Below are 19,079 nucleotides of genomic sequence, written 5' to 3' on the forward strand. Positions count from 1 at the left end.
CCCTCCCCTCCCCTCCCCTCCCCTCCCCTCCCCTCCCCTCCCCTCCCCTCCCCTCCCCTCCCCTCCCCTCCCCTCCCCTCCCCTCCCCTCCCCTCCCCTCCCCTCCCCTCCCCTCCCCTATTCTATTCTATTCTATTCTATTCTATTCTATTCTATTCTATTCTATTCTATTCTATTCTATTCTATTCTATTCTATTCTATTCTATTCTATTCTATTCTATTCTATTCTATTCTATTCTATTCTATTCTATTCTATTCTATTCTATTCTATTCTATTCTATTCTATTCTATTCTATTCTATCCTATCCTATCCTATCCTATCCTATCCTATCCTATCCTATCCTATCCTATCCTATCCTATCCTATCCTATCCTATCCTATCCTTCCTGCATTTTTTGCAGAGCTCAATCAGCCAAGTGTTGCTCAGGCAAGCTTGCTCACCCACAGTGCACCTCGTAGATGTCCAGTGGGGTGAGTTGAAGCACACAGCATTATCTGTTCTACATTTTCAGGCAGAGGGCTTCCAGGAACCTGTGATCTCTCATTCAGGATAGTACAGCAACTGATTCTGCACAAAACAGTGGTTTTGTCTAAATGCAAAGTGCTAGAGTCACAAGTGGCATCAGCTGGCCCAGCTCCACTGCCTACATTGCACTTAGCCAGCCAACTTGTGCTCTCAGAAACAAGGGAGGGGAGAATGTCTCACCCTCTGGCGTTCACAGCAATTTGCACAGCTGTCATTCTAGATTTTTCCAAAGAATATTCCTGTTGTAAAGGGGAAAAATTGTTCTGCTGAAGACAAAAATTTACAAAATAGTCAGTCAAATCCCAAAAGTGCATTGTGCCAAGATGCTGCTGGAATCTGCAATTGGAGTGAGTTTTTTTTTTTTTTTTGAACAGACAGATGTTCAAACAGTAATACATCGACTGGGGTCCACAGCAGAGCACAAGTAGCCACTAACTTTACATCTGTCACTTAGAAGTCTGGCTGATGCAAAAAAGAGAAACGGCTAATTTCTGAGGGCGATACCCAGAGAAATTAATGCCTGCCAGTTCAGGCAGCCATATTGGCATGTAGGACATGGTGTTGGGAGCTATCTGTGCCCAGGGCTCCCCGCTGAGGCTGCCTGAGGCACAGCCCCATTCGTTGTAGAGCCTTGTAGACCTGCTGCTGCCTGCGGAGGAACCTCAGAGTACCTCGGTGGGTGGTGTAATTGCTGAATGTCACTTACAAAGCAGTCAGGAGGGTGTTTGTAGACCATAAAATTCACAGTGGTAAAGTGCTTTGGGTTGGAAAGTTGTTATCTAGTGATTAGATGTGTGGTGAGACGGTATTTCTCCACTAAAAAATGGTGTGGAGATATAGAACAATTTCGTCCCTTCACGTTGTTCACTGCCTGCTTATTCCAACTATGTTCTTTTGTTTGTTTGTTTTTCTGAAAAAGCTAGAGGTGGATGGTGGTGACAGAGGTTTGCTGTGTGGGAGCCATGCTTGCAGGTTGACACAGGAGAACCAACAGACAACTGAACACTCCTCTGAAGAAACACTCCCAACCTGGAGAGGTAGAGTTGATTTATAAAGGCATGAAAAATCACAAATAAAAATTAAATATGAATATCTTTAAAGTTAATAATTAAAGCAAATTTTTCATGATGTGGGTGGTGATCCTAAAGGTCCCTTTCAATCCAAACCGTTCTGTTCTATGATTCTGCATTTCAATTTAACATGCTTAACCGTCCATAAAGAAAAGTTTTGTGGAAAGGCAAACTGTGCTGCTCAGTGATGGACATGATTTGACTGTCCTTTAGAAGAAGGAGCTGGTACACATTCTCTGCTGAGACGCTAAGGCAGGAGGAGTGGCTCATTTGGGTTGTAATTGAAGGAGAAAGTGAGCAACAAGTATATCCTTTTCCTGTTCATATGTTGGAAAAATATTATTTCAACATCATTTGGCAGCTCAAAATTTAATTTATTTCCATTTTGTTAGACAAGGAAGTTTACTGAAATATCATTCTTAAGGAACAGTACAAACAGCAGATTCCTGTCAATGCTTAAATAGCTAAGAAGCTAAAACAATTTACAATAAAGATCAGAGCTTTCTTTTTATATTTGTTTCTTCATAGATGTCAGAGTTTGGTGGCTGAAATTACTCTGAACTTTTGGAAAATGATATTTTTAGGAAGTTTGAGCAATAGTAACTGGAAAAAAAAGTCAGGAAAGCTGAGCTTTTATTACATTCACTGCATTATAATATGATGTTCATTTCATACAGTGTGTTACACAAGCAAAAATGTAGCTATCAATTTTGTTTAGTTTCACCCTGACCTTATCATCTTGCTGCTTAGCTTGTCTCTGTCTCCACACGATGGTAGAACTTAGGAGAAACACGTTTCAACATACAAAGAAATAAAAAGAAGTAAAAAATAATACACAAAGACAGCCAGTTGGAGGCTCCAGTCTAGGAGGCATGTGGCACTGACAAAGTAACACAGTGGATGATAAATTTTGGTTTAAATGGAAGACAAAATACCTGAAGACTATTGTGGAGTTCCCATAATGAACCTTTGGACAAAGACATTGGTTTTTTTTGCAGTGACGGGAGTCTGCCAATCCAGAAGGAAGTGCATTATGAGTGTACACTAGGACCCACAAGACATTCAAATACTGAGCATATGAAAGCTCAGTATAAAATTCCACAAAGAAATAGCAGGGAAAAAATGGTGTATCCTTTGCCAAACAACCCTGCCAATGTCAAGAATATGAAAAAAGATACAAGACCTTGGATGCACACTTCTGTGATGCATACACACAGGAGGAACAATGACCACTGTATTGCTAGCTCAAACAAGCCTTGTAGGACAATGCTGCAGCAGATGACAAATGGACAGTCAGCCTGAGAGCTAATGCGACCCATTACTCTTAACACAGTGACAGGAGCAGAAGCAAAAATCATGACAAAACCAAACATACTTGCTCCAAGGGAAAAAACAAAACAAAACAAACAAACAAACAAACAAACAAAACACTCATGGACATGGGAGGGAGAAAACAGTCATAACCCAGCCCTTATAGTCAGGGAAGCATCACCACAGAGCTCAGTGTTGGTGTCCCACGCCTGCCCCAGAGTGAGGATTCTCAGAGCAAGCCCCTGATGGGTGGCACCCATCCACTCAGGTGGCCCCTTGGGCTCCAGCTTCCCCAGACCAGGAGGCTCTTGTCCATGTGGCACGTTTCTGTTGGGCATCACTCTCTTGCCCCAGGGATGGCTTGTTCTGCTTCCTACAGAGCGGTGGGCTGTGGCTTCTCAGTTTTGCTGGCTTTCTCTTCCCATGGGCTGCATCTCTGCAGCTTGCTCCACAACTGGCAGCTTCACCATGCCTTCGCAGCAGATTCTTTCATTGTTTCTCTTAGTGCATGTGAATCTCTGAGTAAGCAAAAGGAAGGATATGCTAGAGGTATCTATACATTAAATTTTTTCCAGGCTTTTGCCATGTGAGTTGTTTATACTCCATTAGAAAGAGCATGGAAAATATGTCACCTGTACTACAAAAATAGGACACTGCAAATGTGCCAAAACCCTTGGTTTCATCAAACAGATGCAGTTGCTGGAGATGGCAGGGTAGCCAGCTTTGTCAAGTATGTGCTGAGGTTATATTCAAAGGAAGAAGTTGTTCACACCTATGTTCTATGTACTACACTTGAAAAATCTCAGTGATCTCACAAAAAAAGGCCTCTCTGAGGCAAGAAGATAGCAAAAGAGGCTCTATTTCTCAGAATCACAGAGCGACGAGGGGAGCCAACAAATATTCAGCACACATAATTCAGCGCTGAGAAAAAACCCTTCATTTAGACATCAACACAAAGGAGCTAAATAGTCACACTGAAATGGAACACTTTCTATTACCTAGAAAGGAGAGGAATATTTAGAGAAATGGTAAATACAAGTGATTTTTTCCATGCTTAATGAACCAGGAGGCTCTAAGAAATTGGTATCCCGATAAAGACTAAACAGTCATTCTGCACTGTAATCTTAAAAAAGGGAAGAGATTAAAGGAGTAGATGAGATTTCAGTCATGAGTTGCTATGATGATATATGCAAAACAAATTTGTTCACTGATGGCTCTAAGAAAAGCATTGCACAATCCTTTACAATGGTGTGGTCAAAACTTAAAAATCCCAATAGAGTAAGCATCATAGGAATGAACAAAACCCAAGCTGTCAATAAACTCAAATAAAGAATGTGGCTTTGGTCTCAGTCCATGGGGGAAAAATATTTCATGTTTTTATTTATGGGAGGCCACTATTAGCTGACACTGACCATAAACCACTTGTTGACAGTGCCAAAAGGGGCCTGGCAGCCCATTCTGCTGCAGCTAAGAATAGAGATTGTTTTTTCAGCTACAAATGTATGATTTGCAAATTGAATACCAAGTGGGGAAAGAATTAGTTGTTGCAGACACACTTCAGAGCATTTTGACAGTGTGATGGAGCTAAGTCAAGAGGTATGTTATGTACTGTGAATCTGATTAAAAATGTGGTCTGGTTTCAGGTGAAAATGAGGACTATTATTCCTGGCACTATTGTGAGGAACAAGACCCTACACAAAACAACCCTGGGGAACCAGTACAGTGTATTCCTAGACCCCATTGTAAGGGAAGGCTTTTAGTACTGTTGAGATTTTATTTGAAAGCATCAAGATAATGATTACCAAGCTATTACGAGAAAAAAAAAGTAAAGGAAAAAAAAACACACAAAACACCTTCAGACAATGGGTATAAGTGTGATTTAGAGAATCAGAAATGTAAGAATAGGAAAAGACCTTAATGTTGAACCCAAAAGAACAATTGCTTTCATTAAGGCTGTCTCACTTACCACAGGCACATAGAATATATAGCAAGTCTTCTGAAAGAGCCAGTGCTTGTGATATAGGGAGGCTTGGTCCATTAAGGAATTACAGATAGTCTTTTTTTTTAACATTGTGTATTTTTATTTTTTTTACAATGAGGCTTTTTTTACAGTTGTTCTGTCTTCTCTGAGATTACAATGCTAGACAGTAACCCTGCTTAAACAAATCATCATTTTTTTATTTTTGTGGAACATGTTATACATGGCTTGACTACATCATGATTTTCAGTAGGAATGAGTTTGAGATTAAAAATGTAACTATTTTAAATTACTTTTAGCTTAAGTACTTGGAAGAAGTTCATGCCAAAAATATAGTGCCTACCTAAAAAGATACTGAGATTGACATGCACCTGTATTTAATACTATCAAATTAAAGTAAGAGTATCACTAAGGAAGTATAGTAAGTATAGATTTGTTGTTGTTGTTTTCTGCAGAAGACTGAAGTAAGAACTTCACTGCTATGCACTGATATTAGGCATTGGAAATTTTTGGAAACAAATGAACAACAAAATTTTCATATGGATTGGAATGTAATTCCTTCAAATAACATTGCAGTAACATTGGGGTAACAAGAACTAGCTTTATCTTTTGTTGAGATGGTTACTCAAGATGGGTAAATATAATGAAGAAACAGGTAGAGCACCTCAATTTATCACCAACAGAGTAGCCACAAATCAGCTGCTATGAGGAATGCAGCTGCAGGCAGGTCACAGATACAGAAGAATGAGATAGCTGATCCAAAGTACAGCAAAGCCAAACTGAACGTATCACTTCCTGTCCTGTCACTCAATACCACTGAGAAGAATCTTGCTTCATCTTTACTCCCTCCCATCAGATATTTACACACACTGATAAAGATCCCCCTGAGCCTTCTCTTCTCTATGCTGAACAGTCCCAGCTCTCTCAGCCTCTCCTCTAAACCCCTTCACCATCTTTATGGACTTTTGCTGGACTTGCATTGGTATGTCAATGTCTCTGTCAGACTAGGGAGCCCAAACTTTGACCCAGGACTCCAATTTTGTCTCACCAATGCTGAGTAGAGGGGAAGGATCACCTCTTCAACGTGCTAGCAATGCTGCCCTTCCCGCAGCCCAGGATGGTGTCAGCTGTCTTTGCTGGCTCATGTTCAACTTGGCATCCATCAAGATCCTCAGTTTCTGCCAAAGTGTTTTCCAACCCATTGGCCCCCAGTGTGTACTGGTGCATGGGTTTATTCCTCCCAGTGGCAGCACTTGGCATTTCCCTTTGTTGAACTTCATGAGTGACTCACTGGCTCCTTTCCCCAGCCTGTCAAGGTCCTTTTGAATGGTGGCACACACATCTGGTATATCAGCCAATCCTCCTAGTTCTATATCATCTGGAAATTTGCTGACAATGTACTCTGCCCCTTCATCCAGGTTACTGATGAAGATTTTAAACAGCAGTGACCTCAGTATCAATCCCTGTGGTATACTACTAGTGACAGGCCTCCAGCTGGACTTAGTGTCACAGACAGATCACAACCTTTTTTAGCCCAGCAATTCAGCCAATCTTTTGATTAATCTCAGAGCTCACTTATCTTGTCTGTACTTTCTCAGTTTGTCTATGTTATCAGAGAGTGACAACAGTGTCAAAAGCCTTATTAAAGTCAAGACAAACAATATCCGCTGCTCTCTGCTCATCCATCAAACCAGTCATCTAGACATAGCAGGCTGTCAGGTTGGTCAGACATGACTCCCCCATCTTAAATTCATGCCAATTACTCCCAATGACCCTGTTGACCTAGATGTTTGGGTAGGACAAGTTGCTCCAGGATCTTCCCGGGGTGAAGGCAAGGCTCACAGGCCTGTAGTTACCCAAATCCTTTTTCTTGCCCTTTCCTGGGATATAAATGTCATTTGCTTTCTTCCAGTAATCAAGATTCTCCGCTGATCATCACAACCTTTCAACGACAATTGAGAATGACCTCTCAATGACATCAGCCAGCTCCCTCAGCATTCATGAGTGCAAACTGTCAGGGCCCATGGAATTATGCATGTCCAATTTATTTAAATGCTCCCTCATGTGATCATCCTCCACCATGGGTAAGACCACATTGCTCCAGACTTTTCCAATGATCTCAGGAGACGAGGATACTTGAAGGCTGATCTTACCACTAAACACTGAGGTCAAGAAGACATTGAGTACATCAGACTTTTCCATGTCCTTCATCACCAGGCCACCACCCCCATTCAGCAGTGGGACCACATTTTCCTTAGTCTTCCATCTGCTGCTGTTTTAAGTGTAGAAGACTTTTATTTTTTTCCCCATCACATCTCTCACAAGATTCAACTCAGTGCAGATTATGGCTTTCTTAACCCCATCCCTACACACTCAAATAGTGTCTCTATCCATATTTCTCCAGTGTGACCTGTCCCTGCTTCCACTTCCTTTTTATTAGGGCTACAAAGATGGTGAAAGGTCTAGAGGGCAAGATGTATGCAGAGAGGCTGAGGTCCCTTGGTTTGTTCAGCCCAGAGCAGAGCAGGCTGAGGGGAGGCCTCATGGCGGCCTGCAGCTCCCTCACGAGGGGAGCGGAGGGGCAGGCGCTGAGCTCTGCTCTCTGGGGACAGCGACAGGACCCGAGGGAACGGCATGGAGCTGGGACAGGGGAGGGTCAGGCTGGGGGTTAGGGAAAGGTTCTGCACCCAGAGGGTGGTCAGGCACTGGGATTAGCTCCCCAGGGCAGTGGTCACAGCACCGAGCCTGACAGAGTTCAAGAGGCACTTGGACAATGCTCTCAGACACGTGGTCTGATTTTTTGGGTGGTCCTTTGGGGACCCAGGAGTTGGACTCGATGATCTTTGTGAGTCCCTTCCAACTCAGGATATTCTATGATTGTATGGTTATATTTCAGATTTGTGAGGAGCTCCTTGTTCATTCATGCCCATCTCCTGGCACTTTTGCCTGATTATCTACACACAGAGAAGGACAAGAAGTCAAGACAAGAAGTCTTGAGCTTGAAGGAAGTGATCCTTGAGAACTGACCCCTGTATCCTTTTCTGCAGGACTATATTCCATGGTTTTCTTAAAAGCAGATCCCTGAACAGGCCAAAGTTTGCTCTTCTCTGGATCTGGAATTTCACCATCTCATGGTCCCTGCAGCCACGGCTGCCCCCCAGGACTTCACACCCTGGACCCATTCTTCCTTTTTTTTTTTTAGGTATCAGGTCCAGCAGAGTGTCTCTCTCCTCATTTGTTCCTCAGTCACCTGTGTTGTGAGGGGCTCAGGTGCTTGGAGGCTTCATGGACCCAGCTATCAGGCCCTGCTTTATTACCAGGGCACTGACCCAATTCCTGGGGCTGCAAATCTGCAGGTGGGGCAGAAGATGTCCTCCTGGTACCTGAGGTGACCAGCATCCAGTCTTTGCCACTACAGGAGTCTCCTTTTCCTGGAAATGTAGGCACACACTCTATCTCCCTCTCATCAGTGTAGCTGAGGATTCAGGCCTTGATTTCTGCAGGGTTTTAGAGAAGTTCCAGTCACTCACCTGTTTGCCGTCCCTACTGATGCACAGCCTCCTTATCCACTCCTGCAGCTCCCTTGCTTGGTGGCATGGACAAGAAAGGAGTTCGTCTGCCCTGGCACCTGTTAAAAGGCCTTGGATATCCCAACATCCCGTGGCTGCAGAGCTGCATCCACCCTTGGGAGCTCACTCTTGGTTGAGGTCTCTGATGTGCTGGGGTAGGTGCTCCTTGGGAGCTGGGAACCACGCCTTGCCGTGAACCACTGCCATTGTAGAAGACACAGATGTTGTTCCAAGCAGAGATGCTGGCTCCTTCTGTGTGTTATTCTGCACAAACTGTTGTGTCTATGCTGCACACTGGGAGCAGGCTAGCCAAATCAGAAAACCCTCAGTTATTTTTGGTTTTGTGCTGGACTTGTAAGCAGAGCATCAACTATTGGCAGCTCTCCTTCCCAGCAAATGTATGAACTGCACTAAGCCTCCCAAAACAGCTGCAAATTTAATTAAGTCAAGATGCTTGTCCCTGTGTAGACCCTCTCAGACTAACAAAAAAGACTCAGGTCCCTTCCACTCTCTTTCTAGAGCCTCATAATCTCCTTAAGGTTCACAGCTGTTCACCTCATGATTTGGAAGGGCACAAGGGCTCAGGACTCTAAAATTCTCTCTGCTCTTTTCTTATCCACATTCTCAGGTGTTTCAGTTTAGATTTACATAATATATGGGTACTCTGGAACTTTCTTTTTCTGTGCTTCAATTTCCTACTTGTAAAGTAAACATAATATAACTTCAGGCCAGCTGGTATTTGAAATTATGAAACTGTGAACACAAATCATGCTACTGAACAAATTACTGCTTTTCTCAATCTGAGCTATTCCACTTATATGGGTCAATTTCTAACTTAAAAATGTTTTGCTGGATCATTTTTCTTTGTTTTCTAAATCAGAAATTAAAAGTACAAGACTATTCTATGTAATTTCTTGTAATGCAAATTCCAATTCCCACACAAGTCTCACAGTCAATACTATTTAGAAACCTGTGAGGGAATTAATGATAATGAGAAAAACCTCTTTAGGGGGTTAATTTTAAGAGTGCGCTGTAAACAAGAAATGAGACCACCTGTTGAACAAGGCAGAATAAAAATTTAATGAGTTGCTACCCTCTAAGTAAGATGCCATCCATCCTTTTAGTAAATGAGGATGAAATCTTGTGAAAGAAGTAGCATTTGTTCAGGTAATTAGAGACTGTATCATAGCACATGCCATATGCAAATATACAAGGAAACTAAAATAAAGTTGAAGAGGAAACTTTAATTAAGTTTCCTTAAGTTAATTAAGGAAAACCTTAAGGGGGTCCTACCAGAAGCCTTCCAGGGCCTATGAGGAGGTCATCAAGATGACAGAGTCAGGCAGAATGAGAGAGAAAGGACTTAAACTGCAACAAGAAAGGTTCAGATTAGATGGAAAAAGAATCTTTTACAATGTGAGGACAGTTCAGCAATGGAGCAGGTTTCCCAGATACTGCACATTTTCAAGACCCACCTAAAACCCTGAGAAACCTAGTCTGTCCCCCTAGATGACCTTGCTATGAGCAGGAGGTTGCACTTAGTAGTCCCCTCCCACCTGAATTATCCTATGATTCTGTGAATTTGCTTTTTCTTCCAATAAGACTGCTTGACTTTATAACTTTATTATTCTTTTTGCATCATATTTATGCATCATCACAAAAAGCTTATAAGGGCATTCATTTGTGCTTTCTCCTATAGCTAAACTGCTTATGGTGAAAAACCTTCACAAAGCAAAGGCCATCTGAAATAAGCTGATGACAGTGATTTCTAAGTTCTTGTTTCTGATTCTTCATGACAATTTAAAATAAATGTTCATACTGATCCCCAAGAGTAAGTACTGATGCGGCATGTCTCTTTCCACTGAGGTATCCAAAGTTGTCATACAGCACTATCAGAATTGATTGTTTTATTTCCAACTTCTGCATTTAAGTCTGAATGTTCAACTAACTGTGCTAACTATGGAGGAAATTATGTCCAAGCCAATTACTGCTTCATTTTTTGTTTTTATAAATGTATGTAAATTTAGGATGGTCCAGTGATCTTAAAACACAAGACATCACAACCTTCCTGTAGCCCTGCGGTAGAGTAGTATACTCTAGTTTCCCTTACTATTGAGGGAAAGGATCTGGGAAAATACATTACTCCAGAGGATACTTTTGCTTTTGGGAGAAGAAAATCCATCATCTCCTCTTTTTTTTTTTTTTAATTGTGAGAAAGAATTTTGAGGGGGTAGGGGGAAAGACAGGTCAAGACCAAGGTGTTCCATGCTGAATATGAAAAGGAGTAATGTTTCTCAGTATCACAAAGGCTCAAGAACCACAGCTTTTCAGGATTTTTCAGGAATATGCAGGGTACTAGAGGTGCAAATTAAGTTCCATTTTCTGCCTGAGGAAACTAAATCTTGATTTCTTACCTTCCTGGTGAAAAAAAAGCAAACATGTTGTCCTGAATTCCACTCTGTGATCTAAAGAATATATACATCTCTGTGATTTAAAGAATATATACTTTTTTTTTCTTTTTTTTTTTCCCCTGGTAGAACATAAGAATATCAACAGGAATTAGAGAGAAAGCTCAACCTAGAGTTGGGCTGCCAGTCTGGCGAGTGGGGTACTCTGCCAGGATATGGGACATGTGGGAGAGGAAAAAATTCAGCCTGTCATAGCTTGGGTGAGAAATGTGATCCCTGAATGTATGGAAAAAAGGCATGAAATTGCCACATCATATTTTATGAAGCTAATGCTTTATTTCTTTGGCTTTTCTTCCAAATACCTTAATGGCTTTGTTTGTGCCAAATGGGAACATTCTATGTCAGAACATCTTTTTTGTTGTTGTTATTGCCAAAATCAAAACTTAGAATTTGGTTTGTGCCAATGACAATTTTCTTCCTCGTTTCCTGTTTTACAGAAGAACTGAAAAAAAATACATCATTAATTCATATAAAGCTCTGCTGCAGGTTTGCAAGGGTTATTCAATTTAGAGCTGGAGATAGAGAGCTCCTTCCAGGCCTGGAATAAGTAGGCACAGCTCCTGTTGGCTTTAAAGTTTATCCTGGTAACTATCCAGGCTGTGTTTCAGCCATGGGATAGAAAATAAATGTAACTGAAGAAGAGTTAATAAAAGTTTTAGACACTTATTAAATAATGCACCTTTAATGCTCCAGACGTAATAATCCCAGTGCTTCTAAAATTAACAAAAGTACTTCTTGTCCTTGCCTGACTTGCAAGAGTGGTCCTATCTCACATTACTGATAAACCCTGGAAATACAGGGACTATTCATTCTGCATGTATCCTTCACAGCACAGTTCTAAGGATACATCCTGTACCTTGGGCTGTGTCAGGCTCTGCTGTGCTTCCTCCTCATCTATTCATTCCTTTCACTTTTCAATGTGCAAGATCCTCTCGTATTGCCATGGGGATAGCCATTCGGTCAGAAAACTTTATTTCATTTCAATCACTTACATGGTAACAGTGGGCTCAGTTTAACTCAGCTTTTACTCCTGGTGAGGATAAAAACAAATCCTTCATTTTAAAATATGCTTTGATTTCCAAGTGGCCTGTTTGATTTTGTTTGCTTTCACCAGCATCCAGCAATGATTCTTGGAAAAAAAAAATAAAAAAAATCTTTCTTCTTCTTTCTACTCCAGCATCATAAATCTGGAAAAGGAAGATATATTCTTCTTTTCCCACTTTAGTTTTCACATGTGTACTAGATTTAAAAGTCTCTTCAGACCTCCATTGCTACCAGACATGATCCCTTGCCAGACCAATCAGACTTCCTGTGAAATAAGGTTTCCTGTCATATTAAGGTACAGCTGTCATCTTAACCCTCAGTGCTGTAAACAAGCAGTTGCTGGCAGAGGACCATAAACAGAACTATAATCTATGTACCTCAATTTTCCACATGTCTGGCCAAGAGAGGTATCTCTCCATGACATCATTCCACCTCATCCATTTCCCTGTCTCCTCAGCGTTACAAAGCTTTTATCCTCCTTTTTATTCCTTCTGCATCCATTCTCCTTGCATCCCTTTGAATCATTTCTCTGTGCCGTTTTGGTTACCGTAGCCCTGCAGTGACTCATGGAAACGCCTTTGGACTCCTCGCCTATTTATTCTACCAGCCATATCCTGTTATTTGTCTGTCTCTCAACAATTCTTGTAACTGGACACTTTCTGCTTGACTTTACAAATGGTGCTTTTCTTGCTTAGCATTTTCTTTCTTGAACATGCAGCCCCAGTGTTGCTTCAGTGCTTTTCTTGTCTCTAATTTTCCATGCTCTGCTAACCAAAAACCCTTATCTCTTTGGCAGCACAGACAAATGCATTCATCTACTTTCCTACTTCTGTTTTGGAAACCGAATTGACCTTTTCTTCTTACTTTGAATACCAGTTGTCAGCCCTCTTCTCTCACTGCAGGGAGCCCAGCACCGACCTTGGCAGAGGCCAAAGGTCTGCCTCTTATCCCTAGTTCCTTATCCCTAGTTCCTTTAACCCCAGTCCTAACACTCACAGTACAATGACTTCTGTGCATCTTGCATGTGGGTTTTTTTTATCTGTGTACCTTACTTACCGGTTAAGTTAAAATTTTACCCTCTTACTTATGTTGAAAACTGGGGGATATTTTCTTCCTCTGTAAAGAACTTACAGCGGGAAGGTAAAGGAGAAAAGAAGGAAAAGACAGCAGAGAAGAGAAGACAAAGAATCTTTTTTTCTGTGTATTTTCTTTCATCTCCTGTAACATTTCTTATTTCTTTTTCTTGACACTCCCTTACTAGAATACTAGTGGTGTACACCTAAGGGACAAAAACACATATACTGCGTTCTGCTCTCCTGAGGAGCCTGAGACTGCCATTACAGATGGCATCCATAGGATAAAAAGCCCTAGAGGTACGTATCAGTAACATCTTTGTTAACAATTTTGCTAACAAATCATAATATAAATCATTCTTTCCTTGTTCCCTTAGCCTTAGTAGAAATTTTGTTCCTATGTTGGCATCTGTGCTTTTCAAAGCACCACAGACTTCATTCCTTGTGACGTACTTAGCATCAGTCTCAAGGTTAACATTCTGCTATACAAAGACATCTGAATTTAAAATGACAAAGAAAGTTTCAAGCCCCTTCTCACAGAAACTGTGCTAGCCAATTTTGGGCCAAGGCTACGAGGAAATAAGGAGCCTTATACTTCCTTCCCTCAGAATGTAGATTTAAAAACTGCAAGCTCTGGTAAGGACTTTGGTATCAGGTGGGGTTTACAGCACAGCCAGAACTTACACCTGCAGAAGCCTTCCATGACAGCCCTCCTGCAGAGATATTCCCACTAAAAAAAGGGTCTTTATGAAAAACAAATTTTATTCTCAGGAGTCATTTGCAGCTCTAGACTCTGAAAGCAAAGGTTCCTGAAAAAAACAAAACAAAACAAAACAAAAAACATTTATTTACAGGCAGAACATATGTCACTAGGGGCAAAGCAGGAATCTTCAAAGGAATCTTAGGGTTTCAATATTAGCTATCCAGCTGGCATTGAATCTCATTGGCAAATAAAAAGCCTAAAATCTTTACACCTGTAATTTTTTAACTGTCAGTAACAATCACTATAATGCTCAAGAACTCCTATCCTACAAGCCCACTGTTCATTAAATACTCCCACCTAAAGAAAAATAAAGCTGCTAGTCTTACACAAGAATACCCTGAGGCTGAGAGTTTTCATAACTTTCTCAATGGGGACTATAGTGAACAGTCTCAAAACATACACTGTTGAAAATTCAGATACCAAGAAGGCAAGTAAGCAACACATTTTGAGTGGATATACATTATTTCCATGCACTAGTGAGAGCTGTATTTTTCAGGAGCAAGCTACAAAATGAATAGGTCAGAAATATTTCTGATGCAAAAAGCAGTGACTTTGGAGCTGGTTGCCTCTATGCTGGGAAACTTTTCATGAGTTTCTTAATGTCTTAGAAACCAAAATCTCATTCTCCAAAGTGACTTTTTACTTTTTGAGTAGGACTCACATGGTCTTATTTCTGCCTAAGCTGCTATTTAGGTGAAGTGTTGTATCTGAAGGCCTGTCTGTGAACTTTGGAAGGTGGTAAGGATAGAATTGAGCCCACAAAAGCTAAACAACACCTAGAATCCAGTCCACCTGCTACTAACATTTCTCTGTGTTCAACAATTAGCCCTAGCCTCCTACCCTATAGACAGGCAGTGCTACTCTTCTTAAAAGCCATGAATTGGACAACCTTGGACACCTTTATTTATGCTTATAAGTCCTCACTAGGTGCTGTTTAAAAAGGTCTTTTTCTAAACTTGCATTCATAGTTTTATGAGGAAAAAGCACAATGCAAGGATCTGTTGGCACAAACTACACTTGCAGGAAGTAAGTTAACTTCTACCTTTCAGAGACACCCTCTGTCCAATTAATAAATGATTCTCTCTCTAGGAAAACCTTTCTCTTTATTCATTTTAAAGACCATCACAACACTTTGGCTGCCTAAAGTCTTCATTTCTTCCCCTAGCCTGTTTTCAGTGTAGGAAAGACTCAAACAACTCTGGTATTGATTTTGTTCTTCACACACCAAAACACAGTATTCATTGCTGCTTGTTTGGCAGCAGAGTGTGTGCAGGGAATGGGGGAAACAGCATGCAAAACAAACAAACAACAACTACTAACAGAACAGAACAGAACAAAACAAAACAAAACAAAACAAAATGTTTAACAAAAAATTGTCTTTCTTGTAAACTGAGAGAACCATCCTTAGATAAGTCCCAACACTAATGACACAGCAAAAAGGTGAATGAATAAATGGTATGCTTTCTAAGTTGCAAAAAGAAAAGTTGTTTACTTGGAAAGAGGAAACACGAGTGCTGAGATGCATGCTGCATTTTTAAAGTAACTGTGGCTGGGTATGGACTCATGCTCCCAAAGCCAAGTGGTCTGAAGAGGGGATACACCTTCCACACCTTGGGGCCCAGGCTGAGTGTGAGCTGGTCCCCCCACGGCAGCCTCAGCCTCTGCATCTCTGCCCAGGCAGCCATGCACTCTCGTGGAGCGGGGGCTAAATTATAAGCACCAGCAAGTGGATTCAAGCACAGTCCTGAATCGCAAGCTACAATATAAATAAAGACTGAAGGTACAGGCCAAATGTAAAGCCTGAATGCATTCATCTAGATTATTGCAAGTGCATGTGAGGCACTACTGAAAAGTACCGTTTGTATCAAAATAAATCTTTTCATGCCAAAGGACAATGTATACTTTCACAGAAAATGCTTTAAAGTTTTACTTAAAGACTCCAAAATCTGTGCTGGTTTCTGCACACCCATGTTTAGAATAATGAATATAATGTGAGCAGAGGCCAAATAGGAGCTTTCCACAAACACAGCTTAACCAATATAAGCAGGGGAAAAAATAAATTTGTTTAAAAGGAGTATATGCTCACATACAAAAGGAAGAGTAAATTAATAGGCAGAACTGATTATTTTTACATGACTTCATCATGGCAACCATCAGATTTAAGATATATTTATTTGACATCGCATAAGTGGACACTTGCAAACATGCCTGAGAAAGCTGGAAAATTACTTGCATAACTAACGAATAAACAAGCTAGCTAACATAGTAAATCTTTTTTTTTTTTTTTTTTTTTTTTTCTCTCTCAGTAATAGTTGAACCGTTTGAAGTCTCAGGCTGGCCTCATGCCATTTAGCACCACTGATTCAAACCTAAGAGTCAGACCAGGAGCATGTTGGTGCAAACCCATGGTTGTGATATTCATCTGCTGTCTGGCAGTGGAAGTGCACCATGCACATCATTGTGCCCATCTCCTGTTCTGTGAAAGCTGGCTGTCAGGGTAGAGTTTAGAAAAGGGCTTACAAGGGGTAATAGTGACTGGATGCAAGGTGTATAGATGACCTTTTGTAGCTATTTCCTTGGAAAGTATCTCACACTGGAGTAGGGTGAAAGATATCTTGAAAAACTGCATTCTGCATTTACACACAGATATGCAGTGCTGCCTTTGGTATCACTTTTAATATGTCATTTTGATATTCTGATATTGTGTGCTACCAGGCCGATTGCACAGGTATTGCTGCAGTTTTGTGGAGTCTGGGGAATGTTTCCTTCTGGTGAGGGTATATTGAGAGTTAAACTTAGGAACAAGATTGCCTTCTTCCCTCCTTTTGCATTTTATTCACATTATGAATTTAAGTCATGGCCCTTCAATATCTCACAATTTACTTTCCACAGTCTTTGTTATGGTATTAGCTGGTTTTGACTTTTTTTTTTTTTTTTGTCAGAAGCCTAACACTTTTTTCGGTTGCAACCGAAGCCTTGAAGAACACCCATACATTTTCTCCATCAGCAGATGCACAAGACAGGGTCCACCATCTCTCTTTGTTTCTGCTCTTTCTGGTCTTCCTGCCCCATCTTGCATTAAGAGCTGGTTGCTCTCATGCTCCATTAACATCCTTGAAATACTCAAGCCTGGCAGCAATGTGGTTGATCTTACACTAGTCCAGCTTTTGGCTTTTTTGACCTGTAAGAGATTCACCAGTGCAGAAATCTTCCTAATTGGATACCAGCATTTTTGGTAATTTAGCATACAACCTTTAGTGATGTATGTTGAAATGAAAAAGCAACAGTGATAAAAACATCTCAGGCAGCTAAGGACACTGATTTTTCTAGAGTCAATTCTTTCCACTCACAAGCTACATGGTGTTCATTAAGTGGGGTCCCTGCCTCCATCTCTTAACTTGTGATTTTCATCACTCACCCTCAAAACACCTTATTTCATACATTAGTTATAGGTAAGCAGTATGATAGAAAGAAATGTTCTTGCTACTTGGTGGCCTAGAGAGCAGAAAACATGATTTTAATCAAGGAAAGACTATCAGTGAAGTAGTCTTTTTCCTAGCATGTGTGAAGAGGTGGGAATTCTATCTCAACATCCTTTCTTCTTCCTTAGAGTTTACAGTTATTCATATGACAACAGCCTGAATCAATTGTGTAGGCTCATGAAAGTAAGATTTTCCTTTCTGCATGTGGTTTAATCATTGCCAAATACTTTACTCTCCTGTGCGATCTGCTTTAACTGCTTTACTCCTGGGGTGCAATGGCATAGGTTCCCAATTATGCAGCACCTTGCACTTGGCCTTGTTGAACCTCATTAGGTTCTCATGGGCCCACTTCTCAAGTTTGTTCAGGTCCTTCTGGATGGTATCTCTTCTTTCTGCTGTATCATCTGCACCACTCAGCTTGGTGTTATCTGCAAACTTGCTGAGGGTGCACTTCATCCCACTGTCCATGTCATTAATAAAGAAATTAAGCAGCACTCATCCCAGGACAGACACCTGAGGGATGCCACTCATCACTGGCCCCCACCTGGACATAGAGCTGTTGACTGAGCACTTTAGCTGTGGCCATCCAGACAGTTCCTTATCCACCGAATAGTCCGCCCATCAAATCCATCTCTCTCCAATTTAGAGATAAGAATGTCATGTTGTACCCATGGTGTCAAGGCCTTACAGAAGTCCGGTAGATGACATTGGTTGGTCTTCCCTTGTCAACTGATGCAGTCACTTCATCACAGAAAGCCACCAGATTGGTCAGGCATGATTTTTCCTTGGTGAAGCTGTGCTGGCTGTCTTGGATCACCTCCTTGTCTTGCAAGTGCCTTAACGTTGCTTCCAGAAGGATCTGTTCCATGATCTTCCCAGGCACAGAGGTGAGGCTGGTAGTTCCCCAGGTCCTCTTTTCTTTCCTTTTAAAGAATGGGAGTGATGTGTCCCCTTTTCTAGCCACTGGGGACTTCATCTGACTGTCAGAACTTTTCAAATATGATGGAGAGAAGTTTAGCAACTCCATCAGCCAGTTCCTTCAGGACCCTGGGATGAATGGCATTGGGCCCTATAGACTTGTACCTGTTCAGTTCCATCAGGTGGTCTCAAACTTGCCCTTTTCTTACAGTGGGAGGGACTTTGCTCAGCCCCAGCCTAGGTGTTCAGGAACTTGAGAGATGTGGGAAGCCTGGCTGGCAGTGAAGACTTATGCAAAGAAGTTGTTACATACCTCAGCCTTCTCCATGTCTGTTGTTACCAGTTTCCCCTTCTCATTTATCAGACACTCTCCTTGGCCTTTCTTTTCTGACCAATGCTACTATAGAATCCCTTCTTGTTATTCTTGACAAGTTCAGTTCCACCTGTGCCTTGGTTTTCCTGATCCCATCCCTGTATATTCGAACAGCACCTCTTTACTCTTCCCAGGCCATAAGTCCATGCTTCCACTGCCTCTGCATTTCCTTCTCAGACTTCAGTTTGACCAGCAGGTTCTTGCTCAGCCATAACAGCTTCCTGCCTTCCCTTCTTGACTTCTTACACATGGAGACGGAGAGCTCTTGCTTTCTAAGAAAAGTATCCTTAAAGAGTTGCCAGCTCTGATCCCTCTGTCCCTAAGGAGAGTTTCCCAGGTGATATCATTCACTAATTCTTTAAACAGCTGGAATTTTGCTCTTTTAAAGTTCAGGGTCCTGACTTTGCCAGGCCTGTGTTCCTTGAGATCAAGAATTCAATCAGGGTGTGGTTGCTGTAGCCCAGACTGTCTCCAATCTTAACCTCTTTTATGAGTTCATTTGCA

Source organism: Anser brachyrhynchus (genome assembly GCF_964034855.1).
Source record: "Anser brachyrhynchus genome assembly, chromosome: 3".
In the NCBI taxonomy this organism is placed as follows: Eukaryota; Metazoa; Chordata; class Aves; order Anseriformes; family Anatidae; genus Anser; species Anser brachyrhynchus.